The sequence below is a fragment of the Sarcophilus harrisii genome, chromosome 3 (assembly GCF_902635505.1).
Source record: "Sarcophilus harrisii chromosome 3, mSarHar1.11, whole genome shotgun sequence".
In the NCBI taxonomy this organism is placed as follows: Eukaryota; Metazoa; Chordata; class Mammalia; order Dasyuromorphia; family Dasyuridae; genus Sarcophilus; species Sarcophilus harrisii.
Window position 1 is genome coordinate 428,679,790 of NC_045428.1, and position 23,308 is coordinate 428,703,097.

Consider the following 23,308-nt stretch of genomic DNA (forward strand, 5'->3'; position numbering starts at 1 on the left):
CTTAAAAATTAGTAAGGGAATAGGACATATACAAATAAACTATAATTCTTTAATAGCTATAATGCAGTAAAAACCATGGGAAACATTGTAAGAGACAATAAATAAAGTTCCATTTAAGGACCAAAAGGAAGAACTTTTGACTCTTCCAAGTATAGTTAATGTGTATAAAAGCACTGAATATGGATTTATTTTTATGAGTTTGGTCAGAGCACAGCAGACATATTGGTAAAGTGTTATATAAGATTGGAAAGGTGGAGTTGTGGTAGGTCTTGAACACTTATCTTAAAAGCATAAATTTTATAATTAAGATATATCATATGTGTGCTTTGCTAACCTATTCTAGGTTCTAGGATAACATTGAACTATACGTAGGTATGCCTAAGAGTCCAGATTTTTTGACATGTTTATTTTTAAGATAATATGGTCAGTGTATTAATGAAAAAAATTAAATAAAAATGAACCATACTGCACACTAAAAAAATTAATAAAGAATTGGGCCTGGAGTCAGAAAGACCTGATTTCAAATCAGATACTCAAATCAGACACTGGGCAAGTCACTTAATCTCTGTTTGCCTTAATCCACTGGAGAAGAAAATGGCAAATCATTTCTGTATCTTTGCCAAGAAAAAACTATACCATTAAGAGGTCACATAAAGTTGGGAGTCACCAAAGTAAGACACAACAGAACAACTGGATGATCACAATCATGAGGATCAAATGAAATAATTTATGTGAAAACATTGAAGACTATACAGTGCTACAAATGGAATTTATCATTAGTACTACTTACGGAATTCACAAAATATTGTGTTGCATAGGCTGGTTTAAATGAATGTGATACAAGTGTATAAATTCAAAAAACCAATTTCAATTATATAACTTTTCATTATTTTGTTTAAGTGTTTTAATCTGTAATTTGCAAACCCATATGATCTAAATGAAGAACATTAAAAATAAAAATCAAATTAAGGCCATAAATTTTTAATCGGAATTACTTCCTACCATATTTAATCTATAGGGAAAAGGAAATAATGAATACCAATATCAAAGGACCATGTCTTTAAATGTTCAATTGTTCCAAATATAATTTAAAACTGTAAACATATGGCTATTATTCTGATGATTTGGAAGTAAAATATGCAATAATGTGAAATAATCTCAGTTAAAAATGGAAATTATTAAAGAAAAGCATCATGCTAATTTTTAACCAAGATAAAAAGCCACATTTTGACATTTTCTGTTTATCTAAAATAAATGTGAATATACATTTACATATATAAACTCATCTTTTAGTTTATAAAAGCCTTTGCAAGTTAACCCCAATCTTTCTTTTTAACCTTACTTGACATTATTTATCCCTTCACACTGTGTGATCTAGTCAAAATGGTCTCTCTATTCCTTCTACATGCCATTCCACCTTCCATTATTTACTCCTACTATACTTCTTCCTCAAAGAAACCCTCTTTTTATTCAAGATACAGCTCAATATTCAAGTTTTACATGCTCCCTTATTGTGACCTTTCTTGTAATACTCTTGAAGTAATTGCAAAAGTATTTGTATTTTTAAAAAATTATGGTAATAATTAAATATATTCAATTATAAACTATTTAGCAAGATATTAATTCAAGTAAACATAATAATACAAGTAAAATGTTAAGAGGTTTTCATTAGTAGGAATTATAAATATAAAATTTTCACACTAAAGGATGGAAAAAGCATGTGAATTTCAAATAATATCTTTAAGAATATAATTATGTATGGCCGTCACTTCAAGAGACAGTATAAAATTCGGGGGCCCATAATTTTTAACAATGAATAAGGTCCACTATTTTAATCTTCTCAAATATAATTTCCATTATCTTAAAAAATGACTGCTATTCATTAAACTATGTAAGGTAATTTGTTTTTAAAAACAAAGCTTTTTTTTTTTATTTAACTTATGTATAGTTTCATTTTTAAGTGAGCTAATTTAATAGATTAGCTTGTACAGTTAGTAGATTCTACACTTTCTTAAGCAGTAGTAAGAGCAGATTTTTCAACAACCAAGCATATAAAGATTAATGTTAAAGGCTGAATATTAAATATCACAAGCCTATGACACTAATCTACTTGAACAATAAAAGTGAGGCACAGTAAATGAGATCTCAGAAATACTGAGTATGTTTCTTCATTATAAAAAAAGGTAAAAAAAACCTTTTTAATTAAACCATCCAATTTAATGTTTTTATATGGCACTTTAGTTTTGAAGGTAAAGTGATCTAGAGACAGCTGACAAAGAAATTATAACTGCAATTCCTTGGTGAAAATGTTAATGACAGCAAAATATTGTTTAATTAGATGATTGCAGCATCTGGATTAACACTCTTTAAGAGCGATGTTCCTATGCTTGTCTGCTTCTTCACACTTTACAGACATTTTGTCATCTCTAGGTCATTAGGAAAGAATTTTTAATGATTTTTCTAGAAGCAAGCAGTTCAAGTTACATCTAATTAGATGACAATAATAAGCCCAACACATGCAGTAGCTAAATATATACATAATTAACCAGTGAGGGCTTGTACATCACAGGGTAAAAAAGTGGAAAATGCTAAACAGGAGAAAAAGGTTGGGGTAGGGGAAAGTTATCCTGAATTCATTAATTAATCATATAAAAATTTCACAAACCTTTACAAAAAGTTTAGTTAGAGGGGCTCATTTTTAACATTCTTAACATACTATGTTGGAAATTTTTTTTTTTTTAAAGGCAAGACAGTGAATTTTAAATATTTTTAATGTTACTCAAGTAATGAGGAAAAAAAGATATTATGTTTTAGGAATATATTAAAACAAAATAATGGAAACCAGAAATTATAAAATGAAACTAGGTTTTAGTCAACTGCTAGGCATCATGAGATTCAAGTAAATAAGAATTTTCATTATGGTCAAATTATAACTCAAGTGGCTTTTTTTCTTTTCTCAATAATCATATTTAGGTATTTGAAATCCAATTTTTGGGGATCTTAATGTATTATAGTGTAAAGAAATCTATTGTATACTTAATTCATTTAAGTACATGATGGTTAGTTGCATAGCTAAAGAACATCTCTGGCAGAAAGAAAAGCAAAACTAATCACATAATGTATGTTCAAAGTCACAAGCCTTAGCTAACATTGGGTTCAAAATGAATAGTACATTTTGTATGTTATTTTTAAAAATCTGCAATAGTAAAACACTCAATCCATAGTCTTGGGAAGGCTATAAAGAGATTAAACTGAGCTTACACAATACTAGCAAACAAGAAGTCTCTGAAGGTTCAAAATCATAGAGAATGTTAAGAACCAAAATTTAAGCCATTGATGTAATTTCCTTAGCCTAGGTTACAATTTCAAAACACTAGAAATTCTAAAGGAAAACTGGAAAAGTAATTTGAGGTGAAGCCACATTTTTAAGATCAACCAATCAATAAGCATTTTATTAAATGCCTAGTATATGCAAAGAATTTTGCTCATAGAATTAAAGAATTAACCTGCTATTAAAATGAATAAATATTAAATCAACTGAACAAGCATTTAGTGATGTCTAACACACATTGTATAGAATAAAGAGGAAGTATAAGATATATTTCTTTGTTCTTAGGAAGGTTACATAATAACTGGGATAATAATCTAAACTAAGAAGGTCCTTTCAGATTCTGTTTTTGTCTTAGGGTCTTTTTTCAGCTCCATACCGTTTATTGATAGGGATAGAGCAGGGTAACCCCTGTTCAAGTTTCTATCCTTGCCCCTGAGTACTTCAGTTGGTCACCTGGTACTTCCTTCTCCTGTCTTACCACTATACCTCTTGGATCCCTCTATCTATTGCTGCTTGCTGTGAGGAAAGGCCTTCCAAGGCCCAACATCACAATTTGTCATGAATTTAGGGGACAGTATTAAAACAGTTTAATCATCTGCTTCCCTCAGAAAACTTCTAAAGTCTGGTATGGTGCAGTGGATAGAGTTTTGGGCCTAGGGTAAAGAAGACTGATCTTCTGAGTTAAAATCTAGCCTAAGACACTTAATAGCTATGTGATGCTAGACAAGTCATTTAATGCCATTTGCTTTAGTTTTCTTATCTCTAAAATAACCTGGAGAAGAAAATAGCAAAATTATTTCAGTATCAAGAAAACTCCAAATTGGGTCACAAAGAACCAGATTTCAATGAGTGAACAAAAACAAAATTCCTCAGTGATTAGTATAATCCCAACCTTTTATGTTGTCCCTGTCATGCAATTCTACTGTCCTGCCCTCCCACATACAAAGCCACAGCCCTCCCATTTCTCACAACCCCACCTGCCTCTCCCCACATCAAAACCCCTCTACAGCTCTGCCTGCGGTTTCCATTCTGCTCTCTGGAACAAAAGCTGAATAAAATTTTTGTTTTTATCTTAACATTTTCATTTCTCATCCCTTCCAACTTCTGGTATTCACTGGGACCTAGGTTCCCTGGCTATGCTGTCCAGAACTAGTTGTTCTTTTATTCATATCAACTGCTGATCATAATGAAGGAGCCAGATACTCCTTGCTGCCTACTGCCTCTCCAGGCTCTTCCTTTATAACCATAAATCTACGATCTTCAGCCTCTGAGATTCATTCAATCCAAATTTATCACCCAATCAAGATTCTGGTAGCCGAATCTCTAGGATACTCTTAGTGAATTCAGTGTTAGGCTCAGAGTCTTCCTTTCCACTGTATTGTTTATTAGGGGACTTCAACATATACTAGCCACCTCAAACAGTCTTACCTCAAAGTTATGCCATCTATATTCCTAAAACATACTCTTCCATTGATTTGCTGCTGCAACATAAGAAATAATCATATCTTTGATCTATTACTCCTAAAAGCTCTGTTTCCATGTCCATGAACTTTGAAATTTGTTTACTTAGTCATAGTCTTTTGTCAATCCATCATTCCATCAGTTCCATGGTGCCAAACTCTAGTCTTCATCCTCACTGTGGTCTATATTTCTTTCATACCTCAGTACTTTCCTACTTTTTTTTGGACCTCTTTTTTTTTGGAGGGAGGAGGTGGCGGTGGCAAAGATATCAGAGACATTTGCCATTTCCTTCTCAAGGTCATTTTATAGATGAGGAGATTGAGACAAACATAGTTAAGTGACTAGCTCAGAGTCACACCACTAGTAAGTACCTGAGGCTAGATTTGAATTTAGGTTCACCTGATTAGGGCTAGCACTCTACTAAGCCCCCTAAGCTGCTCTCTGGATGATCAAGGACCAACTCCACCCTACACTACCCTTTATTCTTGAATCCCTCTTCTCTATGTCCTATCTTTTGTCATTCTAGTCCAAATAGGTCACTCTGGCAAGAAGGATTAGAAAGACCAAGAGGAAAAAAAAAAGATCCAGGTCAGTTCTCTTCTACTACTAAACAACCTGATTAATATATAACTCATCTTTCCCTACCCCCATTTTCTTGACAAGGAGAAGGAAACTGAAAATGAGTTTAGTGTGAAGAGTAAAGAAAAATGCTTCAATTTTTACTTGCTGTCAATTCTTAAAAAATAAATGTAAATAAATGAAAAGCCATTTCCCCCAATCCCCTTCCCCCAAAGGCTTTAATTTACTCCAGAATTAGAGAAAAACCCTAACGTTCTTCTGCCTCCTCACCACCACCCTGTCCCTCCCAGGGGCAAAGAAAACTACCTCAACTTGGTTTCTAAAGTACAAGAGAGCTATAATAGCTCTTGAGGCCTGAGCACCAAGAATGAGTAAACAATAATATAAATAAATTAAAAAAAAAAACAAAAAACCTTTTAGGATACTCAAAATTTCTAAGATACAAACCCTGAGGTTTACATAACTCAAAAATACCTAGAATAAAAGCTTCAAAGGAAAAAAAAAATCTATCACAAGAAGTTAAACTACTAAGAAGACATGATGTAAGAGTATAGAGTTAAAAAAATGAAATTCTAAAATATGAAAGAGGAACTTAAAAAAAGTTAATAGCTTAACAATAAAACGCTTTTCACAAAAATAAAGTCAGATCTAAATAACTGAAAGCATATCATGTGTTCATGGATAGACTGAGCTAATATAATAAAAATGACAATTCTGCCTAAATTAATTTACTTATTTAGTGCCATACCAAACTGCCAAGAAATAACTTAATGAAACTAGAAAAAAATACTATCAAAATTCATCTGAAAAAACAAAAGGTCAAGAATTTAAAAGGAATTAATGAAAAAAAAAAAAAAACCCACAAACTTAGGTGGCCTACTAATGTCAGACTTAAAACTACATTATGAAGCAGCAGTCATCAAAACCATTTGGTATTGGCTAAGAAATAGAGAATTTGATCAGTGGACTAGGTTAGGTTCATAAGACAAAATAGTCAATGACTATTGTAATTTAGTGTTATATAAACTCAAAGAATCCAGTTTCTGGGATAAGAACTCATTGTTTGATAAAAATTTCTGGGAAAACTAGAAAACAGTATGGCAGAAATAAGGCAATGACCAACACCTGACACCCTATATGGAAACAAGATCAAAATGGCTTTATGATTTAAATATAAAGGGTGATAATATAAGCAATATAATAGACATTTATGGCCAAAGGAGAACTAGATAACATTATGAAATGCAAAATGGATAATTTTGATTATATTAAATTAACAAGTTTTTGTATAAACCAAACCAATGCAGTTCAAGATTAGAAGGGAAGCAGAAAACTGAGAAAAATGTTTACATTCAAGGGTTCTGATAAAGGCCTCATTTCTAAAATACATAGATAATTGACTCAAATGTATAAGAATACAAGTCATTTTCCAATTGATAAATGGTCAAAGATGAATAAACACTTTTCAAATGAACAAATTAAAGCCATTTTTAGACATATGAAAAAAATACTTTAAACACTATTGATTAGAGAAATTCAAATTAAGACAACTCTGATGTATGACTCCATGCCTCTCAGATTGGCTAAGATGATAGGAAAAGATAATGATAAATGATGGAGGAGATGTAGGAACTGGGACATTAATACATTGTTGGTGGAGTTGAAAATTGACCCTACCATTCTGGAGAACAATTTGGAACTATGCCCAAAGGGCTATCAAACTATACATACCCTTTGATGCAGCAATGTTTCTACTAGGCCTATATCCCAAAGAGACCTTAAAGGAGGGAAAGGGACCCACATGTGCCAAAATGTTTATGGCAGCCCTTTTTGTAGTGACAAGGAACTGGAAACTGAGTGGATGCCCATCAATTGGAGAATGGCTGAATTAAATTGTGGTATATGAATGTTATGGAATATTATTGTTTTATAAGAAACTATCAGCAGGATGATTTTAGAACCAATGATAAGTGAAGTGAGCAGAACCAGGAGATCATTATATAGAGCAACAACAAGATTATATGACAATCAATTCTGATGGACGTGGCGCTTTCCAACAATGATATGATTGAGGACAGTTCCAATGATCTTGTGTTGAAGAGAGCCATCTGCACTTAGAGGGAGGACTGTAGGAACTGTGTGTGGATCACAACATAACATTCTCACTCTTTTGGCTGTTGTTCGTTTGCATTTTGTTTTCTTACTCATTTTCTTTCCTTTTTGATCTGATTTTTCTTATGTAGTAAGATAATTGTATAAATATGTTTGCATATATTGGATTCAACATATATTTTAATATGTATAACATATTAGATTGCTTGCCATCTAGGGGAGGGAGTGGGGGGAAAGAGGGAAAATTTGAAACACAAGGCTATGCAAGGGTCAATGTTGAAAAATTATCTGTCCATGTTTTGAAAATAAAGAGTTTTAATTAAAAAAAAGAAAAAGAAAAAGAAAAGAAAAACAGCAACAACAAAAAGAAATGGGATAGGAGAAAATCATAATAAAGAAATGTGATAAACTTTATTATGCTACAAGCAATAACGAATATGATGAATTCAGAAAATATGTAAGAAGACGTATATGAACTATTATAATGACTTAACAAATTGAGTATTTCCAATGAATACAATAATAAAGTAAAAACAACAACAACAACAACAACAACAACAACAAAAGATCAGCAGGGTTCTGAAGGTAGAACAAATATGGAAGAGTAAAATCAGGAAGCTGCTTGAGCTCTCCCAGTTTCCCCTGAAAACCACATGAAATCAAACCTCTGAACAGAGTCTGATTCAATGAAAAGCCTCTCCAGTTCAAGATAGACTGAAAAATCTTCAAGAAAAGTCAGTCTCACTGGAATGAAAAGGATGTTCAACCCAAGTCATTTAGACTCTGGAAAAGCCAGTGAGAGGGTCTTAACCATAGCAAATCAGCAACTAAGACCCTCATTCTTGGCTCAGTATAGGAGCAGATCAGTGCAGCAGCTTCCAGTCCCAGCTCAGAAGGAAACTCTGGTAAATCAGGCTGTTACCTGAACTGCGTAGGCAAAGTTACCCTCTAGAAACACAAGGGGCCTCTATTCTCAAAGATCAGAACTGCACAGGAAGCTTGGGACAGTACCTCCATTAGCCCAAGCGCACAGTTCCACCCTTAAAGTAAAAAAGAGGAAATACCAAAAGAAAAAGAAAGAAAATGAGCCAGAAACAAAAAAGAACCTTGATCATAAAAAGCTACTATAGTGATAAGGCAGACCAAAACACAAACTTAGACAAGGACAGAATTCCACAGAAGAAATTTTAGAGAGAGATAAACTGGTCACAAGCCCAAAGAGGCTTCTTGGAAATGTTTATAAAAGACTTCAAAAGGCAAATAAGAGAGGTAGAAGAAAAAATGGGAAAGAAAATGAAGGACATGCATGAGAAAGTCAACAACTTGGAAAAGTAAGAAAAAAATTAAAAAAACAATTTCTTAAAAAGTGAACACATCAAAAGAAAAAGAGATACAAAAAGTAACTGAAGAAAATCACACATTAAAAACTAGAACAGGGCACATGGAAGCCAATGACTTTGTGGGACAGCAAGAATCAAACTAAAAAGAATGAAAAAATGGAAGAAAATATGAAATACTTCATTGGCAAAACAGCTGATCTGAAAAATAGATCCTAAAGAGACAATTTAAAAATTATTGGCCTACTTGAAGGCCATGACTGCCTCCCCCCACAAAAAAAAAAGAGCTTAGATATCATTTTATAAGAAATCATTAAAGAAAATTACTCCAATATTCTAGAAATAGAGGGGGAAATACTCATTGAAAGAATCTACTGGGTGATCCCAGAAGGAAAACCCCAAGGAACATTGTAGAAAAACTCCAAAACTAAAATATCAAAGAAAAAATGCAGCAAGCTGCCAGACAAAAACAATTCAAATATCAAGGAGCAACAGTTAGTATTACCCAGGATCTGGCAGCTTCTACAATAAAGGGTTGAAAGGCCTGGAATACCATATTCTTGAATGCAAAGGACCTGGGGTTACAACCAAGAATTGACTATCTAGCCAGATTCAATATCATCTCTCAAGGGAGGCCATGGGACTTCAATGAAATAAGAGATTTTCTTAAATTCTATTGAAAAAATAAACCAGAATCAAAGAACTCAAGAAAAGTATAGAAATATAAACAAGGGAAAATATATATTATTTAAAAGTCAATTTTTTTATATTCCTAGATGGGAAAATGATATCTGTAACTCTTAAGAATTATATCTGTCACTGGGGCAGACAAAATAGGGCATCACATGGACTGAGGGTGTGGTTGTGAATGGATTCTGAGATGATGACATCAAAGAAAAAGACTTTAAGGGATGGAAAAAGCTCTGTACTGGAAAAAGAGGAAAGGGGAGGTATAATGGGACAATTAGTTCACATGACAGGCTCAAAAGACCTGTTATAATCCAGGGAAATGAGGAGAATGAGCATTGTCTGAAACTTGATCTCATCAATTTTGGCTTTAAGAGGGAATAACCTAATTATTCAGTTGGGTATAGAAATTTATCTAACCCTATAAAGAAGCAGGAGGAGAAATAGGAAAGAAAAGGGAGGGACAAGATAGAAGGGAGAGCAGAAATTCTGGGGAAAAAGGTAAGAGAAGGAGGAAAGACAAGATAGTAGATAGAGTAGGTTAAAAAAAAACACACACACGACTAAGGACAGGGTGGAATGAGAGAACAAAAGTATGTACAGGGGAGAAAATAGTATGGAGGGACATACAAAGATGGTAATTATAACTGAATGGGATGAACTCTCCCTTAAAATGGAAACAAATAGCTGAGTGGATTAAAAAACAGAATCCTATAATATGTTGTTTATAAGAAACACACTTGACAGAGAGAGACACATACAGAGTAAAGGCAAAAGGCTGAAATAGAATTTATTATGCTTCAGCTGAAGTAAAAAAAGAAGGGGTAGCAATTCTGATTTCTGATAAAGAAAAACTAAAAGTAGATCTTATTAAAAGAGATAAGAAGGGAAAGTACATCTTAATAAAAGGAATTATAAATAATGAAGCAGTAACAATACTCAATGTGTATGTACCAAGTGATAGAGCAGGCAAATTCCTAGAGAAGATTTTAAGCCAATTACAGGAAAAAATAATAGTAAAACAATTTTGGGGGTGACCTCAATGTTCCCCTCTCAAAATCAGACAAACTAGCCACAAAATAAATAAGAAGGAAACTAGGGAGGTTAATAGGATCTTAGAAAATCTAGATATAATAGATCTCTGGAGAAAACTGAATAGGAATAGAAATGAATACATCTTTTTCTTGGCAGTATGTGGCACCTACACAAAAACTAATCATGTATTAGGACAGAAAAACCTCACAATCAAATGCAAAAAGACAGAAATAGTAAATGCTTCCTTTTCAGACCACAATGAAATAAAAATAAAGGGTCAAGGAAAGATAAAACTAAAAACCAATTGGAAACTAAATAATCTAATTCTAAAGGAGTGGTTCAAACAACCAATCACTGAAACAATCCATGATTTTATCCAAGAAAATGACAATAATGAGACAATATCCCATGCAGCCAAAGTAGCTCTTTCCTCTTAGAGGAAATTTTATATCTCTAAATAGCTATATAAATAAAATAGAGAAAGAGGAGATCAATGAATTAGGCATGCAACTTAAAAATTTAGAAAAAGAACAAATTTACCCCCCCCATTTAACACCAAATTATAAATTTTGAAACTCAAAGGAGCAATAAAATAGAAATTAATAAAACTATTGAACTAATAAATAAAACTAAGAGTTGGTTTTATGAAAAAACTAACAAAATAGATAGATCTTTGGTCATTTTGATCAGAAAAAAAGTAAGAAAAACAAACAAATCACCAGGATCAAAAATGAAAGGGGAGAAATTACCACCAATGAAAAAGAAATTAACAAAATAATTAGGTGCTATTTTGCCCAACTGTATGCCAGCAAGTTTGACAATCTAACTAAAAGGGATGAATATTTACAAAAATATAAACTGCCCAGGTTAACAGAAGAGTCATCAATGAACTCCCTAAGAAAAAAATCTCAGGACCAGATTAATTCACAAGTGAATTCTACCAAAAATTTAAAATATGTAAATTATTATTTGGAAAAATAGGTAAAGAAGGAGTACTGCCAAATTCCTTCTATGATACAAATATGGCATGGATATCTAAACCAGGAAGGACCAAAACAGAGAAAGAAAATTACAGGCCAATCTCCTTAATGAATATTGATGCAAAAAATTTAAATAAAATATTAGCAAAGAGATTACAGTACTTATCAGCAGGATATACTCTAGGTTTTGCATGGTTATAATCGACCATATCAATACCCAAATCAAAAGAAATCATATAATAATCTAAATAGATGCAGAAAAAACTTTTGACAAAACATAGTACTCACTCCTACAGCATTCCTAGAACATAGCAATAAAGGGAGCTTTCCTTAAAATAATTAGTATCCATGTAAAACCTACAGTAAACATTGCTTGTAAAAGAGAGAAACTGAATGTATTCCTAATAAGATCAGGGGTAAAACAAGGATCACTACTATTATTCAACATTGTACTAGAAATGTTGGCTTTAGTAATAAGAAAGGAAAAAGAAATTAAAGGAATTAGAATAGACCACAAGGAAATAAAAACTATTCTCTTTGCAGATGATATGATGATATCCGGAAAGAATCCTAGAAAATCATTCAAAAATCTACTGAAAACTCACAGATTTAGCAAAGTTGCAGGATATAAAATGAACCACACAAATCATCAGCATTTCTATATAATACAAACAAAGGCCATCAGCAAAAAATAGAAAGAGAAATTCCATTTAAAATTTCTGTAGACAAAATAAAATAGCTGCCAAGACAAACCCAAGAACTATATGAATACTATTACAAAATACTTCTCACACAAATAAAACCAAGTCTAAACAATTGGAAAAATATGAATTGTTCATGACTAGGCTAAGCTAATATAATAAAAATGTCAATTTTGTCTAAATTGGTCTATATATATGTTCAGTGTTATACCAATCAAACTGCCTAAACATTATTTTGTAGAATAAAATAAAATAATAACAAAATTCATCTGGAAGAAAAAAAGGTGAAGAATATCAAGGAAATTAATTTAAAAAATACAAAGGATGGTGGCTTCGAAGTACTATTATAAAGCAGCAATCATCAAAACTATTTGGTACTAAGAAATAAAGTGGTGGATCAGTGGAATAGATTAGAAACACATGACACAGTAAGCAAGGCTTACAGCAATCTAGTATTTGATAAACCCCCAAACTCTCAGGTTCTGGAATAAGAACTTACTATTTGACAAAAATTGCTGAGACAATCAAAAAATAAGATGTCAGAAACTTGGCATAGAACTATATCTCACACTCCATACAAAAATAAGGTAAAAATGGATACATGTTTTGGGCAGAAAGGAGGATACCAAAAACAAATTAGGAGAACAATGGATAATTTATCTATCAAATCTTTGGAGAAGGGAGGAATTTTTGACCAAAGAAGAACTAGGGAACATTATGAAAGGCAAAATGGACAACTTTGATTATATTAATTTAAAAAGGTTTTGCACAACCAAAACCAATAGAAACAAGATTAAAAAGGAAGTACAAAGCTGGGAAAAAAATCTTTACAGTCAGTATTTCTGAAAAAAAAAAAATCACATTTCTAAAATATATAAAGAACTGTGTTAAATGTATAATATGCGTCCCAACTGATAAATGGTCAAAGGATATGAACAATTTTCAGATAACGAAATTAAATTATAGTTATATAATATATATAAAATATAATATGTAATAATATAAATATATATAATTATATAAGAATGGTCTAAATCATTATTAAAGAAATGCAAATTAAGACAACTCTCAGATGCCATCTCATACCTCTTAGATTGGCTAAGATGACAGGAAAAGATAATGATAAAAGTTGGAGGGTTTGTGGGAAAACTGGGATACTAATACATTGTTGGTAAAATTGTGACACAATACAAACATTCTGGAGAACATCTGGAAGTATGCCCAGAGGGCTATAAAACTGTGCATACATTTTTTACCAATAGTGCCATTACAGAGTCTGTATCCCAAAGAAATCATAAAGGAGGGGAAAAGACCCACATGTGCAAACATGTTTGTAGCAGCTCTTTTTGTGATAGCAAAGAATTTGAAAGGAGTGGATGTCCTTTAATTGAGGAATGGTTGTAGTATATGAAGGTAATGGAATATTATTATTCTATAAAAAATTATGAACAAGCTGATTATAGAAAGGCCTGGAAAGATTTACATGAACTGATGCTGAGTGAAACAAGCAGAACCAGGAATATATTATTCACAATAACAGCAAGAATGTGTGATGATCAATTATTAAAAACTTGGTTCTTCTCAATGATTAAAAGCAATCCCAATAGACTTTGGACAGAAAATGACATCTGCATTCAGAGAAAGAACTAAGGGGGCTGAATGTACATCAACACATGCTATGCTCACTTTTTTTTTTTTTTTTCTGTTTTCTTGTCTCTTCCATGGTTTTTTCTGTTTGCTCTGATTTTTTCTCCCAACATAATTCATAAAACAATGTGTATTAAAAATAAATAAATTTTTTAAAAAAGAAAGAAACAATCAGCAGAATGATTTCAGAAAGGCTTGGAGAAACTTAAATGAATTGATGAAGTGAGTAGACCCAAAAGAAGATTAAACATAGAAACAACAAGATCATGCAATGATCAACTCTGTTGGACTTGGCTATTTTCAACAATGAGGTGATTCAGGCCAATTCCAATAGACGTGATGACATCTGCATCCAGAAAGAGGAGTATGAGAACTAAATGTAGAGTACAACATAATATTTGCACCTTTGTTGTTATTGTTTTCTTGCTTTTTTTTCTCATTTTTTCTTTATGATACGATTTTTATTGTGCAGAATGATAAATGTGGAACTATATCTATTAGAATTGTACATGTTTAACCTATAATGGATTGCTTTCTGTCTAGAGGACAGGGAGTGGGAGAAAGGGAGAAAAATTTGGAACACAAGATTTTGCAAGGATGAATGATGAAAACTATCTTTGCATATATTTTGAAAAATAAAAATATATTATTAAAAAAAGCAAAGAGGAGTGTTAGCAGAAGCCAGGTCTTTTGACTCTTTCTCTAATGCTTTTTTTTTTCTTTTTCCACATCACATTGCAGCCTACAGATGTAAATAATACCACTATTACTGCAGCTACTAGAAGTGGTACCCATCTAAATAAAGGTAACATGGTGTAATGGATAAAGTGCTATATCTGGAGTCAGGAGACCTCAGATTAATCCAGCTTCAGTTCCTTCTTTGCTCTGTAATCCTGCTCTCTGAATCTTAATCTCTCTGAACCTCAGTTTCTCCTTTAGTAAACTGGAACAATAAAACATCCTGCTTCACAAAAAAAAAAAAAAAAAAAAAAAAAAAGAATATACCAATCACTTTCTGGGAAAAAAAAAAAACCAAAGTGATATGAATAAAAAAGAATAACAAGAATAAGAATACAAGAAAAACTTATTTTATTTTTGCTGTATAGTATCATCAGAAAAAATTGACCACAGAGCATAAAACCCTTACAAAAATGGAAAAAAAGCAGAAATATTAAATATACCTTTTATAATAAAAATTATACTTTAAAAAAGCTGATAAAAAAGCATTTAACAACATAAAAGAACATGTTAGGTCAAAGAATCATAGAAGTGATAGTTAACATCAATGAAACAACATAGTAAAATCTTTGGAATGCTGCAAAAGCAACAACGTTTTCTTAAAAAACAATATAAAAACACCAAAATTGAGCAGTCAATTGAAAAAAAAGTACTAGAAACCCAATTAAAGAAAATAAAATAAATATTAAAATATAAATCCAAAAAACCAGGGAAGAGATTAACAAAACTAAAACCAATAAAAAGCTAAATAAATAAACAAATGTAGGAACTAATTTCATGGGGAAAATTAAATAATTTGATGGTGAAGAAGAGAAGCATCATAACTATCAAAAACAAAAAAGAATAATCCACACCAAAAGAAAAAAGTTTAAAAGATATTCCTATAAACTACTATTTTGCCCACAAAAATCAACCTAAATGAAAGAAACAAATATTTACAAAATGTAAAACACTAAGATTAAAGGAATAATATATAAGGAATCTAATTCAATCTCAGAAAAACAAACTGAATAAGGAAAAAAAAAACACCACAGTCTGACCAGAATGATTAAAAAATTAGTTTCATAAAGTATTCAAATACCAATTACTTCACTATTACATAAACTCTTTTCAGAAAAGCAAAATAATAACTTTTTAACTTTTTTTCCCTAAAATACATAATATGGTGTTGGTACATAAATCAGGGAAAGTCAAAAAAGTAAAAAGAAAACTTAGAACTTAAGAGTAAAGATCACAAATATGAGACAAATAGATGGGATTTTTGCAGGGATGCAGAGTTGGTTTAATTAGTTCAGAAAACTATAAATCTAGCTATATTAATAACAGAAACAACAAAAATCATAGGATTAATATCAAGAGAACGAAAAAGGTTTTTTGTTTTGACACAGACAGCAACAATTTTTGTAAAAAAAAAAAAAAAAAACTAGAAAAATAAAGGAATCATTGGACCTAATTTTAACATATTAAACACCATGTATCTGAAACAAAGAACTATTATATCTAATGGACAATATCTTAGATTTAAATAACTTGGCTGTAAGAAATGACCCCTACTATGTGCCTCCTTTGTTTCTCTTTAGATACTGTTGAAAAGAACTGGAAGAAATTTTAACATTCTAATGATTAGTTCCATTAATTTCATTTGGGTCCTCAATGTAGCAAGGCAAATATTCTATTCATTCTTTATTGATTCCTCATCCTTCTCACTATGGTGGCTGTCTCAAGCTTTTTGGACCCCCAAGATTCTCATGATACTCCTTCCCTTTGTTCTAAGTTGAGAACTTCAATTTGGAGCTTAATAAAATATTGAGACTATTATCCTAGAGCTCCCTCTTTTGCTCTCTTACTTGTAAAAATTAAAAATTAGTGGAAAAAATATCCACTTATCTTCTCATTTCTATAATAAAGAGGTAGCCCTTCTTTTGCCAAGGCAAAAGGTGTTATACTGACATTCTTATCAATATACTGACACTCATCAATATTCCATCACTTTCATATACTCTAATTTGTTCAACTATTCCCCAATTTATGAACACACTTTCAGATTCCCATTTGTTGCAACCTCAGAAAGCACACATACGTATCCCTTATGTCTATAGATAGATATAGAAATATAACATCCCTATATATGATATGCTTAGTTTGTTTTATTTAGGACTATTCCCTCACTTAGGCTACTCTACCTCTACTCACCTTTTCCTTCTATTTTCCTGCAATGTACTCAACTCTGTGTGTGTGTGTGTGTGTGTATTCTTCCTTTTGGAAGTTTGGATGACACTGAGGTTTAAGGGTCAGCTATTCCCTGCCCCTGCTCCTTGCTGCAAAGATGTCTATCTGTACATCCTGATTATATGAGGCATGCTTCTTCTCCCCATTTCACCTCCCTTCCTAAGCAGTATATTCCTGTTTCCTTCCATTCTTAAAAGTATCAACACATAACTTAATCACTCCTAGACCTTATCTAACTAGACTCTATGATTCTTGATGATGTTAGAATTTAGAGGAAACACGGTATCATCTCTCCATTTTGAATGTTAGCAGTTTCTCCTTGTTTAATCCTCCATCATTTAAAATTTTTTTTTGCTTCTTTGTTTACCTTCTAATTGTGGCTACATGAATTTTGTTTGTACCATTGCTTTCAACTTAATGTTATCAAAATTTCCCATTTCACTTTCTGTGGTCTCTATCTCTTGTTGACAAACTCTTTCTTTATCCACTGATCTGACAAGCAATTTTTTTTTCATCTTTCCCTAATTTGTTTATGATATCACTTTCTAAATTATGTACCCATTTTGGCTTTATTTTGATAAATGCTGTTGAAATGTGGGTCTATGCCTATAAGGATTCCTGCTAGAATGAATTATGACTTTGTAGTATAGTTTGAGTAATGGTACTGTTAAAGTCTCCTTCATTCTCTCTTTTTAAAAAATTTCACTGAGATTCTTGACCTCTTTCTTACCTCCATAGGAATTTTGTTATTTTTTTATAGTCCTAACCAGTAATGTTTTGGTAGTTTGGCATAGCACTGAATAAATAATTTAGGTTTGTATGGACAATTTTTTTGTGATGTGGTCTACCCATGGGCAATTGACATTTCTCTAATTTAGGTATTTCATTACATCTGTTTTTAAAAATTGTTTTATTAACATAATTTTAAAATGTATGTTAGTAAATAGACTTCCAAGTATTTTCTACATTTTTAGTTATTTTAAAAGGAATTTCTCTTTCTGCCATTTCCTCCTCAGTTTTATTATTATACAGAAATGCTGATTTTTATCACTTTATTACATATCCTGTATTTTTTCTGAAATTATTGTCTCAAAGAATTTTGGTTCATCTCATATACTTGTCTGACTGTCGCACAGTCAACAGGCATCATTCAAAATAAGAATTAACAATTCCCTGGTTACAATGTCAATTATCAACTATGCTACAATTGGCTCGCTAACATACATACATAATTGTATGGTGTGTGTATACTTGCATATTTACATATACACACACGTATATATGTATACATTCATCTACCCATCCACATATACATAGATTTACCTTGTTTTATTGTACTGTACTTTATTGTGCTTTGTAGATAATTGCTTTTTTTGTTTTTAAACAAACTGAAGGTTTGTAGCAACACTGCATCTATTAAGTCTTTCATTATGACTCTGTGTTACATTTCAGTAATTCTTGCAATATTTCAAACTTTTTATTATTATTATTATTATATAGTATGGTGATCTGCGATCAGTGCCGTTTTATGTTAATACCATAATTAATAAAGATATAAGAAAGTGAACTCAATCAATAAGTGCTGTGTGTTCAGAATGCTTCACTAACTGACTTTCCCATTTCCACCCTCTCTCTTCTCAAGTCTCCCAATTCTCTGATACAATGATATTGAAATTAAGTCAGTTAAATACTGTATTTAACATATGTATAATACATGCATACAATAGTGCTACTAAAAGGGGGAGGGACCCAATTAGTGTATAGAAGAGGAAGTATAATCCTGCATTGAGTCGTTCATTTTGGCTGCCTCATTGTGTGATGATGATCAGGGTGGGGATTAAAGTAGTCTCAAATAGGATATAGAATATGATGAGCTCTGATGAGGTGAAAGCTATGATTAAGGATAGTTGGAGAATAATAATAAGAGCAATTAGGAATAAGGATCCAATGATTATGTGTAGGCCTGGAAGCCGGTTGCGGGTTGCTACAAAGAATGTTGAACCATAGATGCCATCAGAGATAGTAAATGGTGCTTCATAATATTCTATGGCTTGGAGGGTTGTGAAGTATAAGCCTAAAGCAATAGTAGTTGTAAGGGCTTGAATTACTCGTTTGTGATCACCTTCTATTAGGCTGTGATGAGCTCATGTGATAGAGACCCCTGAGGCAAGAAGAATAGCTGTATTTAATAGTGGAACTTCTAATGGGTTAAGAGGATGAATTCCGACAGGAGGTCAGCAGCCTCCTAGTTCTAGAGCTGGGGAGAGGCTTGAGTGGTAGAAAGCTCAGAAAAAGCCTGTGAAAAAGCAGATTTCTGATGTAATGAAAAGAACTATGCCATAGCGTAAGCCTTTTTGGACAATGGGGGTGTGATGACCTTGAAAAGTTCCTTCTCATACAATATCTCATCATCACTGGAATATTGTTAGGAGCATTGATGTAATTCCTATGAAGAGAAGGAGTGTGGAGTGGAAGTAAAATCATATAATCATTCCTGAAGTAAGGAGGAATGCTGATAGGGCTCCTGTTAGTGGTCATGGGCTAGGGTTTACTATGTGGTAAGCATGGATTTGGTGGGTCATTAGGTTTCATCATATAGCTATAAGCTGATTATATGATTATGAATCATATACATGTATACATCATATACATGCATGACTAAGTATTCAAGTGAAAGGAAGAGTCAACTGATGTGGCAACTTCTGTTGTTGTCTTACTTTAAGAAACTGTCACAGCCTCCCCAACCTTCAGCAACCACCACCTTTATCAGTCAGTAGCCATTAACATCAAGGCAAGATTCTACCAACAAAAAAGATTAAGATTTGCTGAAGGTTTAGGTGATAGTTAGCATATTTAAACAATGAAGTATTTTAAAATTAAAACATGTATACGTTTTAGATATAGTATTACCAAACACTTAACAGATACAGTAAAATGTAAAAATACCTTTGATCTGCATTGGGAAGCCCAAAACTAGTGACTTTCTTCACTGAGATAGTTCACTTTGTCATGGTAGCCTGGAACCAAACCCACAGTATGTCTAAAACAGGGGTCCTCAAACTACGGCCCACGGGCCAGATGTGGCCCACCAGGTTATGGCAAAATCAGACCGGAAGTGACGTTCGACCTAAACTCGCAGAGAGAGAGTGTGAGGTGATTCCGAGGTGAGGTGAGTTCTCAGGCCAGGGTGTGTGGTGTGGGGAAGGGAGAAAAATGCAGAAGATGGAAAACTGATGGCCTGCGGCCTTGTACAGTAACAGCAGCCACCACAATAGATAGGTGCAGGGAATGTACAATGCATGCTGTGCATGTCACGGCCGCTGCAGGGGGAATTCACTGCAGCAGTGAAGGTCGGAAGCAGGAGAGAGAGTGCCAGAAACGGAGGCATCACAGTGCAGAGGCAGCTTGGAGGAAGTTGGGCATTGTAGTCTGTATGTCTCTGTGTGGGCAAAGTTATTGCTGGTACATTGTTTTTGTAGCGCTGTATATATATTGGTACTTTACTAATAACAATTTGGAATCCCTAGGAAATAATGATATCAAGCAAAAGAAAAATTGACTTGGAGTGTAGGATATTCAAAGAACAGTGGACTTATGATTACTTTTTCATGCAGTACAAAGAAAAAGCTGTATGTCTGATATACTAGAATATAGTGTCTGTGTTCAAAGAATATGATTTGCGTTGACACTATGAAACTCAACATAAAGATTAATGTGATTGGTTGGAGAAGTGAGAAAAAATAAAATATTAAAACTAAAAAATACATTGACAACTCAGCAAAATACTTTTGTGAAGCAGAAGCAGCTAAATATTTCATCACTGCGAGCAAGTTCAAGTTGTCAAGCTAATAGCATGCACTGGAAGACCATTTGTGGAGGGAGAATTTGTTAAAGAATGCCTTCTTCTGTTGCCAAAGAGATGTGTTCAGAGAAGGCTGATTTATTTAGCACAGTGAGTCTTTCAGGACCTACAATTACGGAGGATTGAAGAAATGGGAGACAATCTGCATCAGCATTTGCAAAACTCCATAAAAAAAATTTCATATTTTTCCTTGGCACTCGACGAAAGCAATGAAGTTCGTGACTCTGCACAACTTCTAATTTTTATTCGTGAGACGAATGATTATTTTGAAGTCATAGAAGAGCTTGCTGCACTGCAAAGCATCAAAGGAACAACTACAGGAGAGGATATCTGTGAGAAGGTTTGCCAAATTATGAATGGTTTGGAGCTGGACTGGGCTAAACTAGTCAGTGTGACAACTGATGGTGCCTAGCACGGTGGAGTCTAAGAAAGGAGTAATTGCTCGCATTAACCAAGAGATGGACAAACATAACCATTCTCATCCAATAGCCATACAATGCCTCATCCACCAACAAGCGCTGTGGAGTAAATCACTGAAGTGGGATTTTGTCATGAAAATTGTGGAATCTTGTGTTAACTTGATTAGAGCTAATGCACTAAATCACAGACAATTTCAGGAATTTCTGTCTGAGCTAAATGTTGAGTATGAAGATGTTCTCTATCACACAGAAGCCCCTTGGCTGAGTCGAGGGAGAGTTTTGAAACGTTTCTATGACTTACTTCCATAGATTACAACTTTTCTGCTTTCAAAAAACAAAGAAATACCAGAGCTCAGTGATGCAGAATGGAAATGGCACCTTGCCTTTCTGACAGGTGCAACAGAGCTACTCAACAATTTCAATATGCAACTTCAAGGAAAGGGGAAGCTCACCTGTGATATGCAATCACATGTCAAAGCATTTGAAGTAAAATTAGGCCTTCTCATCAAACAAGTGAAGGAGGAAAACTTCTGCCATCTCCCCACAACTCAAAACCTGTTAGCGGAAAAACCGCTGATTGTATTCCCAAACAAAACATGTGTGGATTCACTGGAAAAATTGCAAAAGGGGTTCCAATTTAGATTTAAAGAGCTTCATCCCCATGAATAAGACATACAGCTTTTCCTTAACCCATTTTCTATTGACACCGAAAATGTGGATACAATTTAGCAAATGGAACTGGCTGAACTGCAGAATTGTGACTCTCTGAAAGATGCATTCAAGTCAAGCAGCCTTCATAATTTCTATGCATCTCTCCCCTCTGAGACATATCCCCATCTCAGGAACCATGCATTCAAAATGGCAACCATCTTTGGCAGCACTTATGTCTGTGAACAGACTTTTTCTAGAATGAAACATTTGAAATCTCCAACCAGATCAAGACTAACTGATGCACACTCGTATTCTTGTTACGACTAGCAGTGACAAATATGGAAGCAGACATTGACCATCTCATTAGCCAAAAGCAGGCCCATAGTTCCCATTAAAATACTGGTAAGTTTGTTGATTAAACTTTACTTCATTTTAAATATTGTATTTGTTCCCGTTTTGTTTCTTCACTTCAAAATAAGATATATGCAGCATGCATAGGAATTTGTTCATAGTTTTTGTTTTTACTATAGTCTGGCCCTCCAACAGTCTGAGGGACAGTGAACTGGCCCCCTATTTAAAAAGTTTTAAGGACCTCTGGTCTAAAGTATGTCTATGTATCTATATATGTGTAGATGGATATACAAACCCATGCATACATATATGATACATGTACACACAACACAAATGTGAAGACCGCGTATTTTAAAATCAGCCGGAGTCAGGAATTCAGGTTAGGGGAAAATCGTCAGTCTTTATTCTCAGTGAAGAAAGATCGGAGGTGGAAGAGAATGGGCAATAGCAATGTGTGCAGCTTAGTCAAGAAGCTAGCTAGACCAGCAGCCACATGACAAGCAGCTAGGAGTACATACAGAAAGGTACATACAGACACACACAAACAACTATTCAAAGCCATATAATTACAGAGTAACATACTTTAAGCCAGAAACCATGTTTTACATTTCTTCACACTTCTTCATACTTTCACATAGTGGGATTTCAGTAAATGTTGCTGATGGTAAGAGTCACTGAACTAAGCTGAGTCTGAGGCCATAAGTAGATGATAATTCAGTCTGTTACCTGCATCTCATTTAAAGAAAATGTTTAGAGAGAAAGCAATTAAGATATTTCTAATAACAACTTGATTCTTAGTCTTCACCTTCACTTCTCAGTTTCCCTAGCTTCCCTGTAAGATTGACCTTGAAGTCCATTTTCTTTCAGCCATTTTCTGGTTCCTTAATTGTTAACCTCTTCCCCGTTTTAATTATTTTTCATCTCCTCTATATATTTATGTTGTTTCTTTCATGACAATATAAGCATCTTAAGAGCAAAAACTACTTGTTGTTTTTCTAATGTATCCCTAAGTGATTAACACAGTATCTAAAATAAACTAAGCACTCAATAAACACTTGTCTGGCTATTTAGGATTGTTACAAGAAGTTATTAGGTTCCACTTTTCCATCTTAATCAGATAAGAAAACCTAGGAAGCTCTTCTCCTCAATGTTATAGAGATAGCATATTACAAGTAGTCTCCTGGAGTA

General features: G+C 33.2%; 1 protein-coding gene across 8 annotated transcripts in view; it reads right to left on the bottom strand.

Moving 5' to 3' along the window:
* Positions 1 to 23,308, bottom strand: part of NBEA (neurobeachin) — a 727,838-nt gene that overhangs the window by 117,688 nt on the left and 586,842 nt on the right. The gene's annotated exons all lie outside the window — the stretch shown is intronic.